Source organism: Toxorhynchites rutilus, chromosome 2 (genome assembly GCF_029784135.1).
Source record: "Toxorhynchites rutilus septentrionalis strain SRP chromosome 2, ASM2978413v1, whole genome shotgun sequence".
Taxonomy (NCBI): Eukaryota; Metazoa; Arthropoda; class Insecta; order Diptera; family Culicidae; genus Toxorhynchites; species Toxorhynchites rutilus.
This window is the reverse complement of record NC_073745.1, coordinates 326587066-326606001: the sequence shown is the minus strand read 5'-3', so window position 1 is coordinate 326606001 and position 18936 is coordinate 326587066. Positions and strand designations below refer to the sequence as shown.

Here is an 18936-nt window from a genome sequence, read left to right as displayed (position 1 = left end):
TCTTTCACTTCCCGATCGCATATGAGTGAGCGAAGATCAAGCATCTGTACCTTGTTCTTGTTGCCTGTGGTACAGCTGCACCGAGCTGATCGAGCCCGTGTTTTTTGAATTCTCACTAATGTTAGTGAGCAGCTTAGGGCATTCACCCTCTCATGATGTGCCTTTTGGGGGTGATTTTGGGGATGGGTCATGAACAGGTTGCATATGAAAAATCTTGAAACCACAGCTGCTGTGGCAACCACGAGCCTGCTCAAATTTGCGTTCCTTGGAGAGTACATACGGAGGAACGTTAAAGTGTGACACGCCATGAGCACGGCCAAAGTGACTGCAGGCTTCGCAGACATTAGTCGCACATCAGGAAGGTGTTCTTACCGATAAGTGCAATCTGAGCGGTCAAAGGCGTAAACCTTTCCGCCCCATTTCAAAATACGTTCGCAAACCTTTTCCGTAATTTGCAGAGCGCACGCGTTCATCTTAGGCGCATATGGTTCCACAACGGTTCCAACATCGACAACAACGTAAATTTGCAATGATAAATAAACATGAAAAACTTACTGCACAAAAAACTTGGCTGTCATCAACAGTATTACAAAAACTAAGTTTTGTCCAGTTGCTGTGTACTCATCCACTCACTAATTTATTTTCTTTCTAATCATACACAAACAGCATGATCTATTTCACACGCTCTGTTGCCACATACTTTTTAACAAACTCAGAAACACGGTTAGATAAAAGTGTACAACTTTAGGAACCAATAATAATAACATTGCCCAAAAAGCTAGGGGCACTACTTATTTAAATGTATTATGTGTTCACTTCCTGTGATCATATTGAAATTTGCCTTCGAGAGAATGTGTACCCATCCATTCATTGTAGTGTTTTTTTTTATTTCAGCATTGTAGTAATAATGCTTTGCGATTAAAATTACATCATAATTTTCTTCCAAACACTATCACATTGCTGCTTCCGCAGATCCTCGTCCAGAAACGCGCTCAGCCGCAATTTCTCGAGGACGTACTCCTGGGGCAGAAGCAGCCTCTCGAGCGCATTTTGCATCAACGCACCGCGGGTCCTGGGCGAAGAATGACCAATGGTGATTGCGTTCTGACAGAGTCGATGCTTCAGCGTCGGGCAGGGAAACATCTTGATCACCGAGCACAGATCGGACAGTTTGGTCTTGAATTTCTCGAGCCGAGCCTTTACCACCTCTTCGTCGATCGCGTTCCGGGTCAGGTTGAACTGTATTAAATACCGAATAAGAATATTAAAAGAGAAACTATTTAGGTGTGTTCAAGTTAACAAAAACTCACCTTAACATTCAGCTGGATGAAGTCGCACGAAATCTGTCCCTTGAAAAAATTTGTTTGACATCCTCCAACTCGTTCAGTATCAATTTCAAATGAGGGAAGTTTTCTGTGAGCAAAACAAAAACAGAAGTTAAATAATGAATTATGAATAATTTGTCGCTGACACTACCCACCGTTGAACACAATCCATGGCAAAACACTCCATGATGACCTCGTGCGCCTGTGACCATTGCTTCGCTTTGAGCAGAAATTTGCATCACTTGTTCTACAGCAGCGAAATAAAGAAGCGAAATAAAATTTTCGGCATCCATATGCAACTTCTGAATGATTTCAAAATCAACAAATGTCAATAGCACACAATTACATGGGACGAAAAATTGCCTGAATCATACTAATACTAACAAACATGACAAACAACTGTCAATTCGCGTTGATGGTATTGAGCTTCGTGCTCCGCTTTTGGGAAGTGATGGTAAAAATAAATTATCAGGTGCAATTAACACATATACAAAATAAAAATTATGAATGAAAATAAACATTTTTTTTAACAAATATGTTTTTTATGTAATAGAGCAATACGTTCTTCCGCAAGTAGTGAAAAAAAACCTGAACAAGAATTGTGTTTGATTTGATTTCATATTATAATGATGAGTTTTGGTGAAATATCAGGAAAGTTATACAAGAATAATTAAGTAAGAGTCAGTTCTACGTGTTTTGAGTAATCACATAATACGAAGTAAAAATTTTCATTCAAAGTTTGAACAACCTAAAACTGTCTCATGGTCTGAGAATGTTATAGATAATGGTTTGCTTTCCCAAACTGATGTCTCCACCAGATGTCGACACAATACTACTGTCATCGCGTATAATGTTTGTCCGGTCACCGGACATTGCAGTCGCAGTAGACGGCTGCATCACGGCGCCGTAAAGAGATTGGTACGGTCGAAATTTGCCATTTGGGTTTCAAACCGGTCCGGCGGAAACCGGATAATGTGTAATCGGCCTAAGGGCCAAAAACGGCCAAAAAGCGCCGCTGGGTTTGGACGGAAAACCGGACAACAATGTGAAAGAGACCTCGTGCTACACAAAACCGTACATCTCTCACAAATACATACATGACTTTATTTATATGTGGATTTGACAGGTAAACATTGATTCAAATATTCCGGTTACTTGCAGCTGACTGCAGACGGAAAATCTTAAACCCATAGCTGCTGCGGAAACCACGAGCGTTCTCATATGTTTGTTCCTTGCAAAGCACATAAGGCCGATTGTTGGAGTGTAGCACACCATGAGCATGATCAAAGTGAGACCAGGCCTCACGGACATTACACACATCCTGCATCATAACGGCGTTCTTAACGTACCTATCGTGAATACTTCCGCCCCACTTCAGAATACGTTTACAAAAACTAACTCTAGTCCAGTTGTGGTTTACTCATTCATACGCATAATTATTTTGTTTCCAAGCATACATGAATAGCTTGATTTATTTCACACACTCTGTTGCCACATATTTTTTCAACAGTCTCAGAAACACGGTTAGATAAAAGTGCAATTTGATGAACCAATAATAATAACATTCCGTAATAAGCTAGGGGCACTGTTTATTTATATGTATAATGTGTTCACTTCCTGTGATTATTTTGGAATTTACTTACAAGAGAATGTATGCACATCTATTCATTCTAGAGTGTTTTTTATTTCATTATTACAGTAAAAAAATTTACGATTAAAATAACATAATTCGTTCAAACACTATTCCTTTGCTGCTTCCGCTGATCCTCGTCCAAGAACGCGCTCAACATATGCCGCAATTCCTCGAGCACGTAATCCTGGGGCAGGGGCAGCTTCTCGAGCCCAATTCGCATCACAGCTATCAATACGCTTATCCGGAGCAAAGAATGACCGAATCAGATAATCTGGAATTTCGTTCTGACAGAACCGATGCTTTGGCGTCGGGCAAGGGAACATTTTGACCACAGAGCACATATAGGACAGTTTGGGCTTGAGTGCCTCGGTCTCGTCGTCGATCGTGTCCCGGGTCAGGTCAAACTGGAATACCCAAAGAATATTAGACGAGAGAATTATTTTTAGTGTGTTCAAATTTACAAAAACTAACCTTCTCATTCGGCTCGATTAAGTCGCTCAAAATCCGCCCCTCGATGAACCAGTTGGAGATTTGCTTGACCTCCCCGATCTCGTTCAGTAATAATTTCAAATAAGGAATGTTGCCTGTGAACAAAAAATAGAGGTTAATTAAATAACTCGATCTGCTTGTCGAAAAACACCACTCACCGTTAATAACACAGTCCGTGGCAATATGCTCAATGATGACATCGTGCACCTGTGACCATTGCTTCTCTTTGAGCAGAAGTTTGCATCACAGAATTAGTTCCACAGCACTGGTAGTTGTTGAAGAAGTGAAATAAAAATTTCAGCATCCATATCACTTGCAAATTATCAACTGGTTTCAAAATCAACAAACAAACGTCAATAGTGCACACATACTATTACATGAGACGAAAAATTGCCTGAATTGTACTAATACTAACAGCATGACAAAAAACTGTCAATTCATGTTGATGGCATAGAGCTTCGTGCGCCGCTTTTGGGAAATGATAGTTATAATGGATTTTCAGGTGCAGTAAACTCATATACAACATAAAAATTATGAATGAAAACTTTTATTTTCTGATGAAATACGTTCTTTATGTAATAAAGTAACACGATCTTTTGCAAGTAGGGAAAAACTCCTGAACAAGAATTGTGTTTAACAATGATTTTATATTATAATGATGAGATTTAGTGAAAATATCAAGAAAATTATACAAAAATGGTATAATTTAAAATCGCAGTAGACGGCTGCATCACGGCGCCGTGAAGAGGTTGGTACGGTCGAAATTTGCCATTTGGGTTTCAAACCGGTCCGGCAGAAACCGGATAATGTGTAATCGGCCTAACGCTAGCGAATATTTCACTTAAAGTTTATCGCTGCAACTGTGTGCATCTGTTAGAAGCGTGTTTGATGCTTGTTGAATGGCGATGCACGGAAGATACCTCTCATTAAATACTCAGTGCAATGCGTGCATTGATATAAAGAAACAAATTGCGACATATGACCAATTAGTGTATTGTTCTCGCAAAGGCAAGAAAGAATCGTTGCTTCTCGGAATGATTCTACAAAACCACGCACGCCATTAAACCTTTGCATGGTCCGCGGAACTCTTTACTAAAGAGTTATTTATGAACTTTCGACGTATTCGCAAATAATTTCCGAAATGATAAACCAACAAACTAAAAAAAGACGGGTGGGTAATGTCGGGGACATAACCGGAGTGACGTAGGACTATACAAAGGGGACAGCTTTTGTTAAATATATATTTTAAATATATTGTTTTATTTTCTTCTCCTACGTGAATACCTACCTATCTACCTGAAAAATGGATTAGTTTACTGTTTACTCTTTATGAATATGTTGATGGTTCTGAAAAGAACCTTTGGTGTTGTGTTTTTGTTATCACTCGATATTTCCATCTTGTTCGGTTAAACCTTCCTGTTTAGCTATTGCGTTTGCCACTCGCCACAGCTTTCACAGTAGGAAAATTTCTTCCCATCCAGCTTGTGACATGTTGTTCAGTAAATTACATTTAATGCGACGTGCCGGAGAAACACTTTGCCACTCACTGAAACTAATTGTTGCCTTGATGAGCGCCGAACCGAAGCTGCTCTGTTCTTTATGCGGGTTTACTGATTGTCGTGAGCAGCTTTGCAAGCCAACTCGAGCACTCCGACGGCCGAAACTCTATAATCGCTGTTAGGTATACTGGTGCTCCGGCACCAATCCGTTCGGCCTAGTTACCCTTGCGGAGCAATCAGTGAATGCGACCAACAGGGAACTGGAGACCTGCACGGTTCGAGTGAGACTTTGCCTTTCCCTTAACTTGTCCTCCTTTGTTACGTCCACGATGCCGATGCCGTACAACCACACGGGTTTACGGTTTGAAAGAAAATAAGATATTTTTTTGGGGTCCGCGTGTTTTATACTCTAGCGGTACACACTCACAGGATAGAGACAAATCGGCAGACTCAGCCAAAGAGGCGAGTCCAACGAGACGAACGAATGAGCGTTAAAAGGGAGCGATGGCAAAAAAATACATTCATTATGATTTGTTCGCTCGTTGGATTCACATGCAGGCTAAAAAGGGTCCTTTTCAGGATCACAAAATTATCTTCAATCTAAAGAGTTTATTGTTTTGTTATCACTCGATATCCCCATCTTGTTCGGTTAAACCTTCCTGTTTAGCGATTTGTTGCCACTCGCCACAGCTTTCATAGTTGGAAAATTTCTTCCCATCCAGCTTTGTGACATGTTGTACAGTAAATTACATACAATGCGACGTGCCGAAGCGCCACTCAGTGTCGCATTGGAGGCGATTTTAACCTGTAATTGAACATTTGCGATGACAGTGGTACAGTGTCGACTTTCAATGTGGGGTCATAATGTGGATCTCTATGTTTACAAAAATGTCCAACTAAATAAGTCGCAATACATGTCCGTCCAATTAGCTAAATGTCGAACTAATTGTAAATTACTGTACTTTCAATCTGGAAACAATTTAAGAATTGGTGAAAATTGAATAATCTGGAAAGTTCCCAACTATCAATAAGCTCAGAACAACTGCCAAATTCACATACTCATCAGATCCTGGCAAACAAATTATGAAAAAAATCAATGTATTGTGTTTTATTATTATTTTGGATATTGTTTTAGAAAGCATTGAACTGTATTTCGTAAACTCTTTTTTGGAAGGTTTAATGGCCCTGGAAAGCGCCTTGTTTTATGGAATGGTTCCAATTTAGAAAACTTTGTACTCGTGGTTTTGAAAAAAAAACCTATTGGAACGCCCTCGATGCCGCCTTGTTCTGGATTTGCCACCAAAGCAGTTTGTATAAAGAACAAACTTTTTTCTTCTGCTACCTGATGCCGTTTTGCGATTGCGTTTGCCACTCGCCACTCGCTGCAACTGCCTGTTGTCTTGATGTCCACCGAACCGAATGTGTTCTGTTCCGAATGCGGGTTTTCTTATCGTCGCGAGCAGCTTTGCCAGCTAACTCGATCACTTCGGCGGCCGAAACTATATAACGCCGGCTAGGTGGACTGGTACACTGGTACTAACGCGCTCGGCCTAGCTACCCTTGCGGGGAACTCCAGATCAACACGGTTCGAGCGGGATTTTGCTTTTCCCTTCACTTTTCCTCCTTTACCATGTCCAGACATGGCTGCTTGGGTTGGTTTGTTGATGTGTTGTGATGCGAACCGATGTGGTGTACGGTTTGAATGAGAATGATCGTTACGGCAGCGGAGAGGGGATTTTTAAGCTGACTGGCTGGCTCGAGAATTACGCATGTGTGAGACTGCGACCAATGTTTCGTTCATTTTTTTCTTTTTCCTTTCCAATCGTGCTTTATTCTATTTCGCTGCTGCTCTGGTTGCCCGTTTTGGTCGGTACGATTTGAGGAGCACAAAATGGTCCATTAAAAAATGGGCACATAGTTCATTTTGACAATGCTTGATATTTCACAATTATTCAATTATTTATCTCAAGAAAAATGAAATGTTATTCGTTATGATAGATGCGTAGATATATTTCCTATCAATTGATGCAAAAACTTTTGCGATCTATTGAGAAATGCTCGAGTTATAAGCGTTCCAAATCTTGCATTTTTTCCTACTTGTTCAGTGCCTAGATTTCCATTTCACCCCCTATATCTTCCGGTTAGACGTAGTCCTACGTCAAAAAAAATATTGCTATAAATATAATAGTCCTACGTCCTAAGCGGTCGTGTCTCGGATACAACCCCACGAATTTCTTTAAATTATTAATTACACTTCATAATTCCTGAATTTAATGACAGCTAGCGGCCCAGTCCCATGTTTTCATTAGCTTCCCGCATAGTCATTGAAATAGCTTTGTTTTTGCACTCAAAAAGACTCTCGCAACTTTTTTTTCTTTTTTTTCTACTCTTTCCCTGCGTTCAATTCATGCTCTTCTAACCTTAACTTTTAACTCTCTACTCTCTACTCACTACTCTCTACTCTCTACTCTCTACTCTCTACTCTCTACTCTCTACTCTCTACTCTCTACTCTCTACTCTCTACTCTCTACTCTCTACTCTCTACTCTCTACTCTCTACTCTCTACTCTCTACTCTCTACTCTCTACTCTCTACTCTCTACTCTCTACTCTCTACTCTCTACTCTCTACTCTCTACTCTCTACTCTCTACTCTCTACTCTCTACTCTCTACTCTCTACTCTCTACTCTCTACTCTCTACTCTCTACTCTCTACTCTCTACTCTCTACTCTCTACTCTCTACTCTCTACTCTCTACTCTCTACACTCTACTCTCTACTCTCTACTCTCTACTCTCTACTCTCTACAGTCATCCCTCCTATAGCGCGATGAGTGCGTTCCGCGTTATATGGAAACCACGCTATAAGAAACTCGGATTTAACTATACAAACCAGGCTAATTCGTAGCGCGTTGTATGGAAACAATCTATCGCGTTGTATGGAAACCGCGTTATAAGAAACTGAGAACTAGTAGAAATTACATCATCACTTTTATCCATTGATCGAGGTGAACATATATATACGTCTATTTCTTCCAAAAGCATTGAGCTATTGAAATTCTCTATGTGGTATACCTATCTCTACGGATATGCGAATGAACTGCATATCCGTAGAGATATTTTAAGTAAACGTGGAAAAACAAATAACATATGAATTTTATCCGATATCGTAATCTCAAATGAAACAACATGAATTTTGCGTCAAAATGACGCGTGTTCGTAGAGATAGGTGTATAAGAAACGTCCGTAAACCTAGTGTTAATACTTCTTTGCCCTGCAATGCTTCTGCGCGTCAGTGCAAGCTCTGCACTAGGCTTACTTCGTACATATTCTGAGAATGCATTCTAAGGTACGTCTGCACGTCTATTCAACATAAAAATAGAAACTGAGGTTGGTCACTGCAAGTACAACATTTATAGTGCTTTCACGGTCATCCGACAACTGACCAATCTCGACTTGGATGAGCTTTCAAACATATTAAAAGATTTTTGTGATTTCTTCAAAATGTATAGATTTTTGTGATAACTGGTGTGATTTCTTCCATGGCCCAAGCTGTTACTGGTTCTTCGAAAGGTTTGAGGTATACAAATTTTTTTTTTAGATTATCATTTGAAAGTGCCATACCACTTCGTTCAGCCAACAAAAAAAGTCGCTCGGTTCCTTGCACCCCAAACGCAACGCTCTCGTTTTAAAAATTTTGAACTTACACACCAGTAGGAATGTAGGCATTATGATGTGCAAAAACACAGAAGCACTCTCTTCTCTACATAAATTGACAAAGCCGGAGCTTGAATTACAGCAAACTATATTCACATTGTTCGTAGGACGAAAATTGCATTTTCTAGTCTTATGAAAAAAATGTGACCTATTTTTTTATTTGACGCCATCACTGGAACACGTAGTGCTACATAAAAAAAAAGGTCATTGATTTCTTTGCTTTTCGTTATTGTTACTCATACAAAATGGACTAAATAGAGTAACACCAGATGGGCCAACCAACTGTTTGTGGGGTGACGAAAAGACTTCCGTCTAGACAGATGAACCTCTAACATGTTAGACCTTGGAAGATATCACATGGGTTATTAATGAGCTACCAGCCAAAATCCTCGTAAAAGTGGTGTTAAATTCAAACTATTTGCATACACCACCTCAAGCGTAGTCGCGGAATGAAAAAATATTTGTAATACCTAGAAAATATTATATCACATAAGTAACTGCTTAACACAACTCGAGTCAAGCACAGGGGAAACGAAGTCGAGCTAAAAAAAAATGGGTGGGTTATATCTATGATATAACCGCAAGGTTAACGTGGGACCTACCTTAACTTAGCAATCACTTGTTTGTATTGATTAAATTCTTGATTGAATGAAACAAATTCCGAATTCAATTGAATTCAATATATTTGCTTTGTAAGTAATTTAACATGTAAGGTCAATTCATGCATTGTGATAGATTACGTTCGTCGTTACAAGTAAATTAAATGACAGTTCTTTTGCGCTCGTTATGCAAACGGAAGAATAATCAAACGATTATTTCGTTTTAAATTTCTCTCTGAAGTTTGCATCTCTCAAGTGTACGTACTCCTCGAACCGCGAATTTGCTTCAAACCTAAAAGTTCATTCGCCTCTAGTGTCTGCACGATTTTTCCACGTTCCTAAGTTTAGAAGACCGTGTAAGAGAAACATATTCTAGTCTGCAGATAGGCAAGCGAATACAAAAATACTCGCAGTTTGCATTTATTTGCAAAGCCGATTTCCCCAGAAACCTTGGATTTGAAGTCTGTGTTAGGCAAAATCATTTCAGTCGAAACAAAAATGATCCCGACTTGCATGTATTTGCAATGCCCATTGGCACCTTGGGAAGCACATTTCAGTCGGAACAAAAATACCTCGACCTGCATGAATTTGTTGATTTCCCCAGACACCTTGATTCTGAAGTCTGTGTTAGGGAAAGGCATTTCAGACGGAACAAAAATGTTCCCTACTTTCATGTATTTGCAATGTCGATTTCCCCTAGGCTGCTTAGTTTTGATAGCTGTGTTGGGGAAACCGTAAATCGGACCAATCGAAACGAGGCAGTTAGGGCGTTTAGATTACGCTTAACATTTTACAGTTATTCAATTGTTTATCTAATGAAAAATAACATTTTATTAATTGCAATAGACGCGTAGAAATATTCCCTGAGAATTCAGTCGTTTTTTCCAGTTCACATGAAAATAAAGCCTCACTCTGATCGTCCCATTTTTATTTTGAATACAGTAGAACCCCGATAATCCGCGAGCGGATGTTCCCCGATGAACCTTTTGAGAATTTTTCTGTGAGTGGTAGGCTCATGCTCTTTTGTTTGGTCATGCATTTAAATTATCTGACCTCTGGTGTATACGACAATGAAGGTTGATATTTTAACGATTTCTGTATTGATAAAACATGGTTTTCATGCTCAAATACCTTTTTTCTCGTGTCCTTCCGTGACCTCATTTTTAGTCCATTATTGCGTTATTCGCGATTTTCGTTATTCGAGGTGAAATTTGTAGAATATTTCGTGGATAATCGAGGTTCTACTGTACCTCAATCCATCTTTGTTTTTCATCTCTTACTTTAAAAAAACAATAAAAAACGAAAATCAATTATAAGAATCTCACATTAGGTTGAGATAGTTCTTTCAGTCTCAGTCCATGTCGGCCCGTTTGACCGGAGCCCGGAACACAAACTTTGATGTCCCCGAACTCCATCGACTTTAGCGAATTCCGACGTGCCGCGCTAAAACACCAGAACACTAAATCCGGTAATTAGCTCACCCAAGCGGGTCCGATATTTACCCATTGCAGTCACGTTCCGACAGGCAAGCAGTGTTCCTGAGTTTTCCTGGGCGGTGAAAGCGTCGGACATCGCTCAAACGTCACACAGATCGCACCGGAATGGGGCCGTCTCCGAGGCCCAACGCTTGTCGATGATTGCCGGATGATTATTTGTTTATGCAGTGCGCTTTCGCACAACCACAGCATTAGTAATCACCATGAGGTCGTGCATAATTTACCCAACGGCCTGGTTTTCGTCCAGATGCTAAGGCTGCGCTGAAGCTGGAAAATTAAAACCACCAACTCAAGAGGGGGCGGAGAATGATAATTCGATAGAGGTTTGTCGTCTCGCAGTGTGTCCTGGCAGCTTCGGCAGCTGCCAGCGGTTGGACCCATCCAAGTTTGCAACGGGAAAATATCTTCCGAATCATTATGTGAAGCTTCTCGCTCAGTCAACTTCAGTGGTTACCAAATGCGAGCGAAACAAGCAAAGCAATTGGTCACTCCATTAACACTAATGTTATCTTGTTGCAAATCGGATAAGCGAGTCAGAACTTACATCATACCGAACCCCATATCAGCAGCCCTTCCTACCGTATTCGAGATCACTAATAAGAGGGAGTGTGGGGGTGAATGGTCGTTTGCTCGACGAAGTGCTTTCGCTGCAGCTTCATGACGGGGGAGGAATACCAACAAGAAAACATTTGTTAACAAACGCATTTTGCGGAGCGGTCTTCACAATGTGGAATGTTCACTCAGCTGGGAAGGGAGGATGGGGTGGGGCGGAGTGTGTGTGGTTCGTGAGTGAGTGCTAGCATACCGTGGAGGTCGAGTTGTGGCCGCAAGAACAATGATACTCTACAAATTGCGTGCTATTCAAATGCGAGACCCTGCCTCAAACCTTACCACCTCCTCCCGTATTGTGCTTCCGCCAGGGACAACACTGAACTGCTCGATTCCCGGAGATGTTTCGTGTCCATAGTCGACGAGGATTGAAATGGAATGCAGTTTGCGTGTGCAGTGTGGTTTTTGTCTTGGATGAACGCTACAATTTGTGCGTTTGTGTTGATGATGATGATGATGTGATGCGATGTGTGCATAAACGGGGGCTGTTGCGTTCGGGTGATAAATACAGGGTGGGCCATTTAAAGTGGAAGGATTTGTTTTTGCAATAGCAAAGTAAAGAAGTGGAATTTAAAAAAAAATTTTTGAAATTCATTAATTTTGGTCCAAGGAGATTTGTTCTAACTACTTTTTGATTATGATATCTCGTGAATGACCGCCTCTGGCCTTGACCGCAAAATGTGCCCTTTTTTCGGCATTTTCCATCACTTTGCCCAATGTTTCGGCCGATATGGCAGCAATTTCTTGTCGGATATTGTCTTTCAGCGCAGCCAGGGTCCTTGGTTTACCAGTGTATACCTTGGATTTTAAATATCCCCATAAAAAAAAAGTCAGGAGGCGTCAAATCAGGTGATCTCGGTGGCCATTCATAATCGCCGTTTTTCGATATTAATCTTCCGGGGAACATTTCGCGCAATAATTTGGTCGTGGCAGCCGCTGTATGGCATGTAGCGCCGTCCTGTTGGAACCAGTAATTGTCCAATTCATTTTCACGAACAAATGGCAATAAAAAATCGGTTATCATTGTCCGATGATGTCGATGGAGTCTCTGCAACACTGGCTCGAACGGCATCAATATTCTCGTCGAAACGTATTGGTCGTTGTCTGGACAGATGACTGGCATTACCAACACTACCAGACGATATAATTGTTGTCTCCAGGCGATGTTTTAACTTTATTTTTATTTTTCCACGCACGTTTAGTTAACACAATTGAGAAGTTATTTTGAATGTACAGCTGAACAATTTCAGCGCGTTGTTTAGGTGTGTATTGTTCCATGGTTAAAATTGTACTGAAATGACGCTTCCAACGCGGTATGACATTTGTTAATCTGACATCTTTGTGAAAAGTTAGGGGGTTGCCAGATGCTTCCACTTTAAATGGCCCACCCTGTAGTTATAGTCGCCAGAACGTGATCCGAAATGTTAATGAACTTTAGTATGAACTAGGATGGGAAGCCCTTGTAGACTCAAGCCCGGAAGGCTTCTTCGATGCATTTATGAACTCAGACTCTCAAAGATAAAGCTCGTTAGAATCAGGAAACATAAAATCAGTTCACTCTCAGAATTGGTTGACCTCGGGAAAATATTGAATAGATATAAGGTTTACACTCTCAGAAAAATACAAACAAATTGGTCGGATATAATTTTGATCAAATTGTGAACTGTTGTTCAAATAATCCATATTATATCTTAAACGCTTTGTTCCTGATTAACTCAATCAGTCATTTAAATCAAGCTTCTTTTAATTTCTGCAGCACCTTTGGTTACTTCGCCGTGTAACTATCAGCAATAGTAAAGTAGTTAACTTCGCAGATCTTATAGTGATAAAGAGTTTATTTATTTAACTACGTGAGATAATCACAGACCAAAGAATGTTGTAAGTGAATTTTGGGTATTCTGTTTTTTGAAGGTATGAGATGAAAAAGAGAAATGTATTGAGGTATTTGAAATCAAAATGGGACTATCAGATTCAGTCTTAATGTTAGAGAACATACGAAACGAAAAACGACTCACTCCTCGTGATTTTTCATATCTCGATTTCGCTTCCCCTGTGTTTGACTTGAGTTGTGTTAAGCAGCTTATGTGATGTAATATTTTCTAGATATTAAATTTTACATTTTAGAAGAGATTTTGATTCCAATGAATCGGTGTCGTCCATTCACATTCAGTAATGGTGTCGCGGGCCGCAAGAGAAAATTAAGAAGATCGGAATCTCAAGAATCTCTTAGCAAAATGACAGCAACCGCTGCGAAATAATGTTTTACCTCCAGTTTTCCACCGAAGAACGCCGCTGAAAAATACATCCGGCTCGAAATGTGCTTCACTTTGCCGCCACTTTTAACCCGGAAACAATGCTCAGATTGACGAAAATTATTTGATCGATCGGAAAAAGTCACCAATAAATCGCGAATGCTGAATGCTGCTAGCGACTATATGGCAGCGTCAGCAATGCTTCCCAAATGGTTCTTCTCAAGGCCATGTGTTTAGTTTAGTTTTTCGAATTGGGCTGTTTCCTGGCCTGTTTCGAATTGGGGCCTGTTTGGCCGAATTGGCCTGTTTCGAATTGGGGGTTGGATACAAGTGAACGGAGAAAGTCTGAGAGTCTGAGGAATTCAGAACATCATCATTATAACAGCAATACATCCGAGCACGCTCCTAAATTCACAGAAGTTCTCTTCCGTCAAAAAATTATGAAAATCAATCCACTTTTGGTTACTTCGGATATTATCTTATTTAGAATGCAACGATTTTTTAAAAATAAATCTTTCATAGAAAGTTCTGGTGACCCTGAAAAGGATTGATGGGTTTCCATGATTTTGTAGAAGCAGTTGAAGATGGTAAATTCATTATTCATTCTTGTTCCCGCGAGAACAGTACATAAGATTTTTGTCCTTATTGCCACGCACGTAGCGTACTCAGTATGCGTCGCGACTTTTCTTTGTGTTAGACACAGTGCAACCCGAGGTGATTACATATTTGTTTTTCCAATACCGTTATCTTTTTGATAACTCATAAAATCAGCAGCTCGTAAGTGTGATTAAACCATTCACAATCAATCTCCAGATAATGGTATAAAAACGGACGCGGTGTGTCCTATATATTCTCTTCTGCTTCATTCAGCCCATCAGTGAAAGCTTCACACTATACTTACTTCGCGCATATTCTGAGCATGCATTCTGGGGCGAAAACTTTGCACTTCCGTTACCCGGTAGCAAAACAGAAACCGAGGTTGGACAGGGCGAGCACAATATTTATAGTGTTTTCATGGTCATCCGACGACATGTATCAACCACTGACCAATCTTAACTTTGATGGACTTTTAAGCGTTTTTCTTCTTCTTGAATGGCGTTAACGTTCCCTGTGGAACTTTTGCCGTCTCAACGTATGCATTAACTAGTGTCATTTATTAATACTTAGTTGAGATTTCTTAAGCCAAATAACACGCCTTGAATGTATTCCGAGGGGCAAGCTCTAGAATACGCGTGACCTCAGTGCAAGTCGAAGGAAATTTCGCTAACGAAAAATCCCCCGGCCAGAACGGGAATCGAACCCGAACACCCGGCATGATAATGTGGGACGCTAACTACTCGGCCACGGGTGCACATAACATTTAAGCGATTTTATAGATTCTTGATTCCAATAGTTTGTGTTTGTATAAAAAGAAGTTTTGGTACCGATAAGTAACAAACATTACTCACAAACATTACACGAAAGTGACTGGCATACCACTTCGTTAAGCTGACAAAAAGGTATTGACGCTCAAATACGTACACCCCACACGTAGCGCTCACGTTTTCGAAATTTTCAACTTAACCCCCCAGTACAGATGCAGAAACGATGTGGCTCTTTTTTCTCTATCCACATTGTCCGTAGAACGTACATTTGCTATTTCTATGAAATAAAAATGGACCCTATATTTATGATTTAAAAAAAATGTTCAGATCAGATACCACGACTGTTTATATTTTTGGATTCTTAAAACTTGTCTACATGGCATATAAAAAAATTGTAAAGTATTGCCTTATTTCTCACGAGGCATTTTTATTTTTACTTGTAACATAATATGTATAAATTGCGAAATTAATTCTTTTTTTGAATAAACTCTGTCCAACTTCTATAAGACCACCCCGACAATAATTCGTTGCAACACAAACAGTTAAAATTTCAACAAGATACATTCATACATTGTTAAATGTTTAGGATAAAGTATATAAATTATTAATATTATTATTAAAGTATATTATTATTTAAGTATTTATTGTGCTCAAATATAATAAATTCAGCTGTCCAGTTTCTATAAGACCATTTTAAAATGCATAAGTATTATCAATGAAAAACTCAAAACGATCGACTGATTTACATTCCAATAATTGGTATTCTTGCCAGTTCGGCTAATAACCTGGAAAATTAGCGTTGAAATACTATTTATCAAATTCTGCTGAACGGATTTCTCGATACTTTTTCATGTTTCTGAAATTGCGATGAATTGCTGGAATGTGATTTTTTGTGACAATATCCACACAAAAAACAGTAAGAGAGAGGATTCCAGAACATGTGTGTAATCTTTGAATGATGTGAAAGCTATGTTGAGCTTTCCGGTTGCACAGAATCCCGCCCAAACCATGCACGAGCCTCCACCAAAATTCCTGGTTGAAAAATACTGTTCCTTCTTCCGTAGATCACTCCAGTACCCGTGGAAACCATCAGGACCATCCAAATTGAACTTTTTTTCCCCAGTGAAGATAACCTATACATTGAAGAACTTTTCGTTATGGTATATAGCAAAATGTATTTTTTGGAAACATTCTTTGTCACAAAATACCATGCCCCACTGTCGGTTCATGTGAGCTTTGGCAAAACTTCAGACCTCTGATGTGAGATGGTGTAAGATAAGAAGCTTTAACCTTTTAAGCCCTCTTTATGTGAGGATTTTCTACCAAAATATGACGAATTGTATCCCGTAACATTTAAATTGAAATATTGCTTTATTTACATAAGCGATTTTGAAGTATTCGAAGCTGTTCTAACTATCTTCCGCTTATCCTAGTCAGAGAGCTTCGATTTACGTGGATTTACGTGCTCTCCTTCTTACCGCATCCTTGAGGAATCACCAAATAATTGAGCACTACTTGATGAGATCGCCCAATCTGGCGAGCAATTTCTCAGATACCAACATTTTCCTGATGAAATGAATCGATTTGTCTTTCTTCTCTCTCCGTGAGCACTTTTCCCTTCGACATTTTCCAGATTTATTGATCAAAACAACTAAAACAACGAAAGATGTAACTGGTCTTATAGAAACTTGACACTTGAAAAACACAAAAACATTCGTTTACGATCAGCTTATGCACACACACATATGAAAATCATGGAGTGTATGGTAGTTACCAATACCTACATAGTAGAATATAAATTGAAGCATTGTTTGTTCACAATAACACAAAGTAGCAAGATCTGCAACTGGTCTTCTAGAAGTTGGACAGAGTGTACTATTTCCTACTCTCTTTTTGATTTTTCAACTGAAAAGTTCGTGCGCCGTTTCAGTTTTATAATAATGTGGAATCTGAATTTTGTGGCAGTGATTATCCACTATCTCCCAAAAATATAATAAAAATATTTTCCAAAAACGTCATGACCTCTGAACTACTGGACCGATTTAGATGATCGACTTATCAAATTGATACAAATAAGCTAGTTTTCTTTACACAAATATTCATAAAATTGAATTTTGTTTTCGTAAATATTGATTGTATTTGTGTTTTTTTAAAGTTCACATGGTTAGAGATAAAGAGCGCTATATTTATTTTTATATTTTTTTCTTAAAAGCTGAATATTTGTTACATAACATATTCACATATCTGCCGTCTAACGGGAATTGTAGTAGTTAGCATTTGAGGGAAGACCCCAAGATGATAAATTTGATTTTCAATGTTTGCATTTTCGAATTGTTTACAACCTTAAAACATGAAAACATGAAATTACAAATTTTTAAACAAATTTCTTCATTCATTACAGCACATCGCAGTATAATTCAAGTTAAAATGCGTTATTTTTTCTCATTTGAAAAAAATTATTTTCTGATATTTGCTACAAAAATTGAATAAAAAAAATTATATTGATATTGGTATAATGATGATGATGGTCCCGCCTCCTTCCCCTACAGAGGTTTGAGCAAGACGAGTTATCTAAAAGATAATTTATTTATTTTTTCTCAACATTGAAATCAGTTTAGCAAACACAAAAAAAACGCACTGATTTTATTCACAGATATAAGTCCAAAAAAATTGCAATTTCCAAAGACAAGCCAATACTCAGTCATGTCCGCCACAGAGCCGATACGGTCCCGACGAGGCCCTTGCAGCCAAAGGGTCCACCAGAGCACAAGTCCAACCGCCAGTCTTGCTTTGGATTGACAATGAATATCCTCATTCAGAGAAATCGAGAAAATTTCCTTTACGAAAATTTCCTAGACCGGCACGTAAAAATCTTTCAATTTAATATCCTTTATATCTGTGGCACGCGCGCGACGCTCAAACTTTTGTAGACTACTTTTATTTTTTTTTCAACTGATACAACTATAAAAACAACAAAATAAAAATAAAAATAGTCCATCATCACCAGATAATGACAGACATAATAGAGATCAATACTAATTAAAAAAAGATAATTTTAAAAAAAATTAGATACTCTACATAATATAATCCGTTCAAAAAACTTCGTCAGGTTACTCAAAAACATTGAAAAACAAACTACCAAAAATTGTCCACATTAATTATCAGTTCGTATAAAACTTCGTCAATAAAAATCTTCGTCATAAAATAAAAAAAAATCGTTCGACTGTTAATAAAACACAGTTTTCACGTGTGAAATACAGTGCCCCTTAAATTCTGTAAGTGTTGTTGCGCATTTAATATGTCTTGGCATCGAATTGAAAACATTTATTCCTTTGAAGTACAACGAATTTTGTGAAGCACATGACAAGAAATTAGGTGTTTTTAATTCATTCGCGTTTCTAGTGTTATATCTATGGAAATCACTTCCTCTTTCAACTCGATCACACAAATATCGAGGCAGCAAACCGTGAACTACTTTAAAAATTAACACCATAGTTAAATAAACAATTCTTTGCTTCACGGATAACCATTTTAGAGCGTCAAGCATCAAAGATGAGGAAGTGAATCTATTACATTTTAGAATCAACCGCATTATTTTATTCTGCAAACGCTGTAATCTCGATATTTGTGTATCATTGGCTAAAAATAATATGGAAGAACAAAAGTCTAAATGAGGAGAGATGATTGATTTGTATAGCTGTATTTTACTGCACATAGTTAAATCGTTTTTCAATCGGCATAAGATTCCATACTTCTTGGCAATTTTCCTGATGACATTGTCAATGTGAGTATTGAACTTGAGTTTGTCATCAATAATCACGCCAAAATATTTAATCTCCCGAACGCGATCAATGGTCTCATCATCAATTATAATAGAGACGTTTTCATTAGAACGATTTCGCGAGATTACCATAAATTTAGTTTTATTTATATTCAACTTCAATTGCTTATACTTCAA

The 18936-nt window shown here is 38.8% G+C and overlaps 1 protein-coding gene and 1 long non-coding RNA gene across 2 annotated transcripts in view; one reads left to right on the top strand and one right to left on the bottom strand.

The window, feature by feature from the left end:
• The window catches only part of LOC129764690 (heparan sulfate 2-O-sulfotransferase pipe), a 577061-nt gene that overhangs the window by 359731 nt on the left and 198394 nt on the right, over positions 1-18936 (top strand). The window lies entirely within an intron of this gene.
• LOC129764693 (uncharacterized) lies at positions 3063-3762 on the bottom strand. Its single transcript, XR_008741197.1, has 3 exons — positions 3606-3762; positions 3430-3542; positions 3063-3362 (listed from the first exon to the last, which is right to left on the bottom strand). It is a non-coding gene; the product is annotated as an uncharacterized LOC129764693 (long non-coding RNA).